The 12,370-nt window shown below is 36.9% G+C and overlaps 1 long non-coding RNA gene across 1 annotated transcript; it reads left to right on the top strand.

Annotated features, from left to right (window-relative positions):
* The first annotated feature begins 858 nt into the window (after positions 1-858).
* Positions 859-12,346, top strand: LOC125489610. Its single transcript, XR_007267088.1, has 3 exons — positions 859-1,152; positions 2,419-2,421; positions 12,336-12,346. It is a non-coding gene; the product is annotated as an uncharacterized LOC125489610 (long non-coding RNA).
* Positions 12,347-12,370: the final 24 nt, after the last annotated feature.

Below are 12,370 nucleotides of genomic sequence, written 5' to 3'. Positions count from 1 at the left end.
CATAGTGAGGATTCAATGCTACGAGCTTATGAAGAGGTAAAATCTGGTTTACCAATAGCTGCTGCAGCCCTTAAATACAATGTACTTTATATTATGCTTATAAAGTGAACGGTAAGACTCCACTTGACTGGCGTATGGGTCCAAAAACTTTTTTATCGCCAGCGCAAGAAAACACCAGAGTTAAGGAGATATTAAGCATGGCAAAGGAAAAAGAAAGAAAAAATTAGAACCGAAAGAAAAACGAGCTGAAGAAAGACAAAGAAGAAAGAGAAGAAGATGAAACCATGAAGATTAAACAAGAAAATAATTTAGCAAATAAAACTGCAGCACAACAGAATCTAGACGCCTTGCAAATGACCAAAAAAGTATTGTTTGATTCTAAAGAGAGAAAGAAAATAATAAGAATGATAATGGAGAAAGACAGACGAATAAGAACGATTAAGACGAAAGAAGAAACAAGAAATGGATAAATCTAAAGCCAAGGAAACAACAGTGAAAAAGAAAACAGATATTTTCGGAAATAAGAAAAAAGTTTAATTATATTCTACAAGTGAAAGCCGAAAAGTGGGTGCCTCCTCATGATAGTACGGATGATCTCGAGAGTGATGACTATATAATATATTTTCTATAATTTGTTGATTTGTATAAGAAGTTTAAATGATTGTTTTTTCCTATTAAACATTTATACTGTTGTATAATGCTTATTTTGAATGGTGAATTTCATAAGGTCTCATAACAACGTTAATGCGTAAAATATGTTGCGAAGACGTGTAAAATGTTCAGTGTTTTTATGTATGAAAATTACTTTACTTTTGCTATCACAGATTTTTTATACTTTGTAATTTTATTTTTTTTTGTTGATGACTTCATATCAATTACTGGAACACAAAATGTAAAACTGCTTTGTCAATTACTGGGCGAAGTGAAAAATTTCCTATCAATTATAGGTACATTTTGAGACTGTTTGAATTTTCTCGGAAAATAGTAAAAAACGTTTAATTAGATACTTGATTGTAAGGAGATAATTTAGATAGAAGACTGATTTACCAAATTTTGTTACTTGGTTACCGCCTGATTTCGTAATAAAAGTTTTTCCCTAACAACGTTTTTGTAATTGCCACTATTGTGTCAACTACTGGGACATTTACCTTAGTCCGTGACAAGCGGACGTCTTTACGTCGGTAGTTGAGATTGTTAAGTTGCGACGTTCATTGGGGTTGAGCTCTATTACACACATTAATCGGTCCATTATTGATTTCTAATAGCATTTTAATTACGGGCCCTACAGAGCAGGTCGTTTCTTGCCCCACTTACAAAGTGAAAACTATACTTTGCTGTGGTTTTCTATCGGGTTTCGGTCCACCTGGCTGAGCTGAATATCTATAAATACGCACTCAAGGTATCGCTACCCACACTCAAATAAACTATTCGTCATTTCAAACGCAACTGCTGGTAACTGGTGTTTGTTTGTCAATAATTGCCGCAAATAATCACTTAATTGAGGCCTTTAATTTTATAGCAGACGACATGCAATTGTGCATTGTTGGGTCGGAGAACTTGAATTGCGATTATTGCGAACAATCTCGCTGCTCGTTATCAATTAAGTATTTTATGTATAAGTACTGCAAAATATGTGCTTGGATTTCCAAAAATAATTTTAGAAGGACATAAAAATTATAAAACGTGCTAGAAACGCTCTAACTCAAATTATAACCCAATTTATACTCAATACACACCTAAAATAATAGTAGGTACATTATATTTTGGTTGTTGGAACGAAGTATAAAGTTCGATACAAAAATTAAAGCCTTTGTTCCTAAGTGTCGGTACTGCATATTATTATTCATAATCTTAGTGTCTTTTTTTGCCAAGTTAACCGACAAACATGACACATGATACCCAAATAGCTCTTGTTCCTGGTGATTATTCAGCGGTCACGAGCCGGGCCGTTAGACCCGCACGTGCCGCGCCTCACAACGAGCACTGGAAAGTAACTCTCACGCAGCCGTGTCACTGCTAGACAGGTGGATAATGGACCGTGGACCAACTGTGGACAGGGGCCTTGTCTCTGTGACACCTTCACGGCACTTTCTTCTCGCTGAAGACTGACGCTGAAATTCTGACGTAACATAAGGCAAGGCATTTATGTAACTACATAATATATGCTGTATGTGCTTTAATTAGGTATGCAATAATACTTAGACCATTGTGGTTACGTATTATTACTTTATAACAATAAAGATATTTTCATTTTCATTTTCATTCCCTAAACTGAGATTTAGATAGTCCGTATTTTATGGAATACCTAACAGGGCAAGGTATGTCGAAGGGATGGTGACAACGATCTAATAAGGTTCTCCTAGTAGGGTCACTCCGAGGAGTCAAATGGGCATTAATTATGCCATTCAGTATGTGTAGTGTGTAGGGGGCCTCAGGGCATTGGGCATAAATCACGCTAACTACGCACTGCCCAGCGCCCAATCAGATATTTATGGCCCCTCTAACTTCGATCAAACGGCCCCTAAGAACGCTATTGATTCGCAAACGCAATGATGGGACAGATTCTTGCGATTGTTTCGCTGACAAGTTGAAATATTCTACGACGGCCTTATTTGTCCAAGGTATGTGTCCACCTATAACATGTACAAACTTACCCATTTCTTAGAATCGTGTAGTTCCTAAAATTTCTGACTCACACATAAGTTACATTACTTGTATGCATCACTCATTGTTTTAAATACTTACTCGTGTATTATATATTAGGGTTACTGCTGGGCTCGCCCATCTGTGTAAACGTGTACACTTGCAACAGAAAATACAGTTAATTCTTGCGCAAGGTGCCCGAGCCTTGCCCTGCCCTGCATTCTTAATCTTATATTTTCTTATTTGCATTTTCCAGTCTCTATACCAAGGAATTTTCCTCACAAATAGCAAACAATACAATACAAACAGTTGTAGAGATTGCTGGTCATTGGAGGGTAGATGGAATTGTTCCTAAATATAGATTGTGTCGTCATAATTACGGACGGTGTTATGTCGTTCCCTACTTTTGTGCACAATAAACGGGGCAGCGTTCGTTCGTCTCCCCAATATGATGCTACACAAAGGAGTAATAAACCCATTCCGCGGCAAAATATATCAGAATTCTGTCTGTATTATGGGTAGTTCTAGAACTGTTTTTTTCAGTAAGTATCAATCTTTTATTGTTTACTTGCGTTGCATTGGTATCAAATTATCATTTATTCACCTTTAAAATACTTACTTATACATTTTTGAGTAAGTTACTGACATTAAAAAAAGAGTGTGCTAGCATTGACTGCACAGTCAATTATCTAATAAATTAGAGAGAATGGTCGGGCAGTCTGCGCAGTGCGTCCTCGACACGTTATCAAGGAAGCGGCCGCAGTGGGTCAGTGGCCGCGATGACGTTATGTGTGGACTGTGCCCTAGTTGCCCCAGTTCATCTCCGTCTAGCTTTCAGCAGTTCTTCTGAAGTTAAATTTCCACAAAAAAAAGTATGGCGAGGTATTCCTTTGATTTCCGGCATTTATACTTGCTTTATCACACCTCTTAAGGCCAACGAATACTTTCATTATCTTATAAACGAGGAAATACATTATCCCGTTACTGTTTTTTTTGGAATTTATCATTGGCATCAAGAAGTCATCGTCAGGTGTCTCAGCTATCTACCGTTGTTGGTTCAGCGGCTGCCAAGCGAGACGACCGCCGCAGCCTTCTCAGCTTACTGATACCGTGAGAAAAACGCCTTGAGAAATTTGAAGACGTATTATATTAATATAATATTAGAGCGGTGGTAGCTCAGTCGGGTAAGAGAGCGGTGGTAGCTCAGTCGGGTAAGCGCCCGCTTCTCACGCCAGAGATGCGGGTTCGATCCCGGCGCTGACATGTACCAATGAGTTCTTTTAACTTAAGTACAATGTATACCATCGCTCTTACGGTGAAGGAAAACATCGTGAGGAAACCTGCATATCTAGATCTAGCACATCTAGATATGTGAACCCACCAACCCACAGTGGACCAGCGTGGTGTGGAAACGGTCCAAGCTTAGGAAGGCAGTTTAGACCTTGGGGATATGCACAAAGGTTCCATTCGAGAGAGCCAGGTGCAGGTACTTACACCCCCACAGAGAATAGAATAGAATAGAATAGAATAGAATATATTAATATACATACCTAACTATAGTTAAATACAGTATTTTAATCCTGATTGAAGAAGAGGGATGTTATGAGCCTCACTTGTGCATCTATGACCATCAGGTTGCTCCAAAATCGAGTATCCAATCGGAATTGGCATTGAATGTGATAGAGCGAACAATTAAGATAGACATCAGTCCTCTGAGAAATAAAGTTACAGTAACTAGCAGTTAGTTAAAATATAATAACCTTATAGCCGGCATTACCGGCATGGTGACAGTTCTCACAGGCCAAGCCGCCGGTCACAGGTTTCGTGTAATATCGTGATTCGTGATGTTATCGCGGCGACGTGCGTGACGGGTCAAAGTTAGACCCGTGGTACCGTGATTCATCAAAATGATAAATAAATAACAAAATGATTTTGTGAAAGCACTGAATCTTAACATAAACGTACATCTAATAGAGATGTTGAACTTCTGTCTATGCCATATAAACGCGGCGCGCGGCGTAACTAGACCTATTAGTACTGCTCCTCCTAATATTTACTTAGTCCCTGTAAAGTATAAACGGAACACCTCTGCCTAGTTTTGCTGATATCGATATCTGCCTTTATTGAAGCTTCAGTGAAGAGTAACAAATTCTACCACGCAAGAATAACTCTGCTCTACTTGAGCAGTTATTTTTGAGAGATCAAATTATATAAGGTAGGTATTGTAAGTAAGCTTTAATTATTTTAAAAGTGTTCTCATGTATGTTACACTTATCTCTAGTCTGTAGTCCGTGAGAATTTTTTCGTTTCTCATAATTTCATTATCTTGACACTAATTGACAAATATTAATTTATTTAATAGGTCGTTGATGTTGCATAGATAGCACAGTTCATTATAGCAACTTGAAAGCGAAGCGCCAGAGATTGCAGATATTTTTTCCTTTCAAAATATGCCACACGGCGTATTCTCATTCTCATCTTGTTTGTGTCCCCCGGGCTCCAGCCCCCGGGTGCATGCGGCGGCGGCGGCGGCGGCGGCGCGGGCGAAGGGCAGCGACCGCACTGGGAAGCGCACCCTCGTCGCCATGGCAACGCCTTTTCCCGCGAATATTGACAGCCGCCCCAGACGAGCGATGGGGCCGGCCCGTGATTGTGCTTGCACAGCGACACTACATGCCCATAGCAGCGTAGCGGCACCACATAGCTATGGGTGTCTATCGAGGGGTGCCAAACTGCTCACCCTATCTCCCCATAGTCGGAGGCTGGCGTGTGCATGTAATGATATATTTTTGCAAGAATTAATGGCACAACAATGGCAACGTGTTCATTACTGATAAGGAGTCAACGCTTTTGTGTGGTTCGCGGTGGGGAGTTTTATTGCTCTACTAATAAATCCAATTAAGTACGTTTCACAATTTTTTTTATTAAGTTCTGATATGGTGATTGGATAACTAAAGGTTGTGTGTGTATGCGAAGATTTTGATCAATGTTTCACCCACGATTCCGGTCGTACCTGTTTGGTCGGTATTCGATTCCTGCTTATTTTGCTGCATTTCACTTTCTCAACGTGACGTCATTGCTCGTAAAGTTTACCTTTCATTGAATAGACACAGCACGCACACACAGAGGATACAAAGATAAAAAGCCATTTCTAAGAAAACAGATAAATAGTGAATTTGGAACGAAGGGGTATCTTACGCATTTGATGAAGGGAGCTATCGTATTTTTATTACCGAGCTTTTTTTACTGAAAGAGCTTCCGCTTCCAGTAGATATCGTGTTGCTTCCTTTTAGCTCTTCAAACATAATAAGGTGATTGGAAAAGTGTCAGACAAAGTGCATCAATGGTTTTTTTTAACTCTTAAGTGTGGATATAGTTTATATTCAATCAAGCTTATTAAGTATATTGCTGCTTAAAACACATTAAGTACCTATACAGTCAAATTACAATTTGGAAGACATCGTACATGGCATGTTTCAGGTTCAGGAACTGCAAGGACGGTGCACATAGAACGACCGGAATATTTTCTGTAGAAAATAAAATATTTGATTAAGTACTTACCTATAAAAGTGATCCCTTGTAAGATATCAGAATTCAAATTGAAAAACGATTGAGTTCGCAGGGAACACCTTAACTACTGCAGAAGCTGTAAAATTTAATAGTAGAATTTCTTTCAGAAAAATAATTACGTTAACTCAGATTAGGAGATCATAAGTAATGTGTATCGTTTTCCAACCTTGACATGGATATAAGTAGGTACTATACTATACATATAAGATCCAATCACAACAGGTTTGTTTGTATGTAAACAAACGTATACAGTGTCACATCCGAATATGGCATGCTAGGATTGCTAGGTGACCTCCACTGTATAGTGCCAAAGCCACTGGTAAAAGCTATTAAAGCTGTTACCTTATCCGATATTTTATGTCACCACTACAATGATATATGTACAATATATAATTTCATTATAAATGTACTACAGTGGGTGGTGGACTATTCAATGGTCTATATACAATATGAATATGACATAGTTTGTTTTAAAGTCTGTATCTAGATTAGACATAATAAAAACAGTGTTAGTATTAGGAAAGGCCAGAAAATTATGTATACTTAAGTAAATCTATATTTTATGCCTAGTATAAAAAGTTAAGTTAACTATACAGTTTGTCTTTCTATTAATAGAAGTTCAGAAAGCGTATTTAACGCGATTTCCTCCGGTTATAGAGATCAATTCGAATGGCTTTCCCTTCTGTGTTGTCAGCCGCCCGGCCGCCCCCGCCCGCCCTCGGCCGCCCTCGCCCGCCCTTCGGAAAACTCTTTGAATAATCTAGAAAAGCTTTGTGACGTCACGAACAGCCTCGCTGCGAGAATATATTGTTCTCTCTGTACTACTTTGTTCGATTAAAATGCAAAAATAGAATGAGCTCTTTCGATAAAGTGGGAATCCGTGTACTATACCTAGTGAACTAGCTATAGCTATTATTTGCGCGAACATTACATAGAATATGAGTTTGGATTGCTTGTTCCAATTGGAACGATTCACCTCCATTTATTTAATTTACTAGATGAATTACTTACCTAACCCAATTCAATTAATTACCATGACGGCGTTGCTAAATTTAATTGAATTTAATTTAGTGTAACGGTACGAAACTCTGTAAGTAATTATCTTTTTATGACATCATCAACATTCTTTACCCACTATCTATGTCGGTACATGATTCGATATTCAAATACTATACTCTAGTTACAATAGAGGTGTATTTATATAATTCTGTGTACATTCGCAGTCAAAATTGTGTGTTTAATAATGCCTGGCAAACAACTTAGTTGTGCAACTGAATTAAAATGTTAATTAATTGCCGTGATCGCACACTTATCATTTATTATGAAACCGGTTCTCACCACATTATTATAATGAAAATAAATTAGGTATGATCATGGAAGTCGAGGGTATGATATTACACTGCCGGGCAATGAAAAAGTTCCATTCACAAAATGCCGACAACAAAGGACACCAATTTTTTCAAGGATTTAAGTTTGGAACAAAATAATACCGATTTTAGTTGATAGGTAGTATCCTGATGCTCTGTTGAATGTACTGCAATGTTGCAGAAGACGGCATTAAGCTAGTGTTTTCCATTTAGAAGTAATTTGGTGCTTTTCTCAGTGGAACCTTTTCATTGCCCGTGAGTGTATAAACTTTAGGACCTTCGTATTGTTAATAATATGTAAAATATCAAAATTACGATAAGTAGGTACTGTTTCGGGGGTTATGGCGGACTCAATTGGGTCTAATGTTTAATCTATCCCTGAGTTTGTTTATTTACTATACTAGTTATATAATAATATTTTGTTCCTAGCGTCCTTTTACAATTTGTGTACCTATGCATGGGAGTAGGATATACCTATTAATGCAATTATTAGATAAGTCCTGATACCATGGGCACCAAAGCATACTTTACAAGATTTATGTGTATTAAAATAATCCTGGTTGTTTACGTAACTATTTAATAACGATAACATTTAACATTATAACCGGTGTGTCGCCACTCTGTCACGAATGTTGAAACACCGCCCCGGGGTCATCTAGTGCTGTTTCATGTTAATTTGAATAGACTCATACAGAAATTGTTGCGTGACACCGACTGTGGACAAAGCAATCTGTGATAATTGTAGCTATTGTGGTTTTTATCTTCTATCTATATTGAAACCTATAACAACCTATAAACTAGGCCTCGTCGCTTAGTGTCTGACATTCTTTTCATAAGTATTAATATAGTAAGCCAGGATATGCATTTACGTAGGTCTTTAATATTATCTATAATATAATTTTCATTTAAATATAACAAATATGCTGCTGCTGATGCGATACATAACTAAATATCTTTTCAGAGACTGCCAGAAAAATATAGTTATAAATATAAATAGAGTCTCGCTAGTATCGCTTAGCCTTAAACAAATTCCTTTGGAATTCCGGGATAAGAAGTAGCATATGTGTTAATCCAGGCAGTCAAATACCAATTCCATTTAAAAGAAACATTTAGAAGGTAGTGAAAGAGAAGCAAACATGACTGTTTATAATATTACGTAGGTACATGGCGTATTTAGATGGACATGGACAATGCCAGCAAACAATGATCTAAGTACTATTTATACATCAACAACACTCTATCTTCCTCATCCGTCATCATCAAGCCATGATGACCCGCTATCATTGTGTTCTACTAATATTATTAATTACCATTGCTAAATGCCTTTTGCCTATGTTACATTATTTTGAGTAAGCCTATGCGTAATAAGTAAACATTAACCTCCTTATTGCACACTTATTTAACACTCTATTTACTTAACACTTGCACATTGAGAAATCAAAACAGAGGGAGTACTTACAACCAAAGCACTTCTAAAAGTGCCGATTGTAACTATTTATATTACTAATTTATTATGATTTTTATATTTAAGTTTACATATTTGCCACATAGATAACATAGACAAAAACTGTACAAAAAGGCGGCGATCTTTACATTCGATCGAAGAGGAGTTAATAAGTAGGTACATCGTTTAATTAAAAATATGAAAAAATTTAATAGGTATTTCCTTATATGAAGCGTAGCTATTAATTGAAAACCTAGGCTTGCTAAAGGTACAGTACCTATACATGAATTGGTACGATACTAAGAAAGTGTGCAAGAATGTAGGTGTATCGTTGATTCCGGATTCAAGTAGCCTCCTGACCCAGGGGTACCTTTTCTCCGTCGGGGGACCGGATGGTGGCGGCACCACCGAACCTGAAGGTGAGCCTCTCATCGCTCTCCGCATACTAATAACAAACCTTGCATGCGATTATGAGCACGACCGACGCAAGCCTCACGATATTCGAGGCTTCGGCTCACTAATTTGAATAAAAGATTACGGTACCCATGTCTGTTAGGACTAAACGATGTCAGGTTTAGATCACGTGTGTAGTTGTAGGTACCTAATGCCTATCTCTATGTTAAACGTTTTTGTGTATAAGTATTTATAAAAAATGCTGAATTGCCTGATGGGCCTGTAATTCACGAAACGGGTGGTATACCTGCCTGGCTATGCAGAGGTGACTCGGCAGTTTTTGCTAAGCCTAAATAGGTAGGTACCTACCTAAGTACCTACATAAACATAACAAAAGGTAAAATAGTTATAGTTGATAATAAAATAGTTTCATACTCATTAAACTTGTGAAAACAGTTTACCGAATTGTTAATTTAAGATACGGCTACATTAATTTTGGATACGTATAATAAGTTACTAAAATTATCCGTACGTAATCTGCAGATTCCATGAATCGCTGGCTGACTCACATCATGGCATCATGCTGTCATTTACTTAAAGGCCATAGAACATACTTTGGTATTTAATTAAGAATACATTTAATATCTACTAAAGTAGATAGTAGGTAAGTACGTACGTAGTTATAAGGAATATAAGGATATACGTATTGATATTTTTTACTTTTTTGATATGAGATATCTTCATAGTGGCTGCCGTACTATGAATAATTTATATACCTCATTATTATTTAGGCCGCACTGTATTAACACTACAATAAGATATAATATTATTGTTTATTACTAATCTAATACGCTATAGACCAAAATGGTTGAATATAAATGTTTTATTATTATTAGGTACTTCCATACTAATTAAATTTATTTTGTTTCAGGTACGTTTTGTAACTGTTAAATCGGTAAATATGAATTTGCTCTTATGAAAATATAATTTATTTATAATGTTTAACAGCGCCATCTGTTGTGGAATAGCGGTAGTATTTTAATTCATAGTATACTCATGCTGTTGAAAAGGTGGCGTCGCGTCGGTTTGGCTCTACATTTTATATTTTGTTTTGCTATTCGACAATAGGTGGCGCTTTTACACAATATTTAAACAGCTCTACATTTTTCAGAAAAAAATAAAAACTTATACTTACAGAATTATATTATTGTACCATACATAAGTATGTTATTAATATTAAATATTATTCTGAAATTGCTGTAACAGTCGCTTTGATAAGTTACTAAACTTTCATTCTGTTCATCTAACATGTAGAGATGGTCATTTTATTGAAAAATGTAGAGATGATAAACTCAGGTTTTTTTTATTTTAAGATTTAGAGTAGTACTTATGTGTACCAACAGGTTAAATATGTGAAAAATAACAACATACTTATAAAAATCGAAAAGAAAGATGTTGTGATAGTCTGCAAAGGGTGATAGTGCGCTCAGTCTCGTAAGTACTATTTATTGCGATGATTACGACTCGATGGAATCAAGACTCAATCAAGTTCTCGGAGCCAAGATCAAACGACGCCGATGCGATAATCCACCAGATGGACGAGCTCGTCAGCTGACTACATTAAAGGCATTTATTTAGTAGAGTCTCGGTTTAACTAATGTAAGGCGATGCCGACGACTGGAGTCGTTGAAACCGTTTCATTTATTTGAGCTTCATAAGTAGGAACATGTTATGTAATAACATATTTTTGGTAGATTTGCAGCATAGTAAATAGTGTCACCCCACACCATTTATTTGTAGAGACTGTTAGGCCGTAGCACGTCGTAGCATTTTTTTTCACGGGAGTGATTTATGGATCTACCTCGACCTACGAGCTAATTAAAAAAAAACACTCACCGCAGTCAACCCTTTAGAGATCGATGGCGGAGGATAGAGGCATGTACCCGGGCCCATGGGGTTCACTCTATATGAAAAGAAAAACAAAGTTTCGGAGTGCTGCTGCACGAGCTACGACTGTCTCGTTGTATTAAAGGTTGCACGACAGCTCTGTTTCGTTCTTTTTTCATCAGTACAGAATAGAATAACTCCCCAGGGCCCGACAAGTGGGATAATATTGACGTCCAACACATCAATATTGACGGAGTGAGCTGCCGAGCTCCACTCAGCTCGCGGTGTGTAAACAAATACACTTCCCGTGAGAAAAACTCTTTTCAGCGGACCACTTTCCACCTCTGTATAATAACATGCACATTCATCGAAAATGTGATGTATTTTTCATGAGCCTTACAAAATTTAAAAATCGTATAGGTACTTAAATATATAAAAAAACTGATAAACGCCAAAACTAGAGTAGTTTTAAAAAGGGTTATTTTACTTTGGAGAAGAACGGAGGCAAGACACTGTTGAGCTTATGGTTTCTATCTTAACTATCTTAACTCACGAATTAGAATATAAATTAATTGATTCAGTTTGATTGAATTGCCACAATATAGAGCAATAGCATGTACTTAATTGATAAGTATATCAAATCTCAGATAAATCTGGATAATCTAATTTTATAATGTAATGCATTTTATAGATAGGTTTTAAAACAAAACATATTACTAATGTGCAATTGGGTATGCAAATATAATAAAATCTTGAGGAAAGTTATTCAGTTTGATCAGTGGATCGTTTGGTACTTTTTATTCGGTTTTGTTATGTGCCAGGTAATGTCGCGTGAACGAAAATTGCCCATTGGAACATGTTCAATTCCCGTAATATACTTATTGTAAAAGTTATATTTTGCACTGTGAACCCATACGCTAGCAAAGTCTACTTGACGACAATATGAGAAACATTTCTTTTCAATCCTGCTGAGTCAAGACTAGTCCTTTGTCTGTGGCCAGTCGTCGACAAAGAGAGGGGACGCGTAAAAGACTTTGTGATAAAAAGTAATGCCCTTTGTGTAGAC

Source organism: Plutella xylostella, chromosome 15 (assembly GCF_932276165.1).
Source record: "Plutella xylostella chromosome 15, ilPluXylo3.1, whole genome shotgun sequence".
NCBI lineage: Eukaryota > Metazoa > Arthropoda > Insecta > Lepidoptera > Plutellidae > Plutella > Plutella xylostella.
Note: the sequence above shows the minus strand (reverse complement) of the source record. Positions and strands in the feature narration are given on the sequence as shown.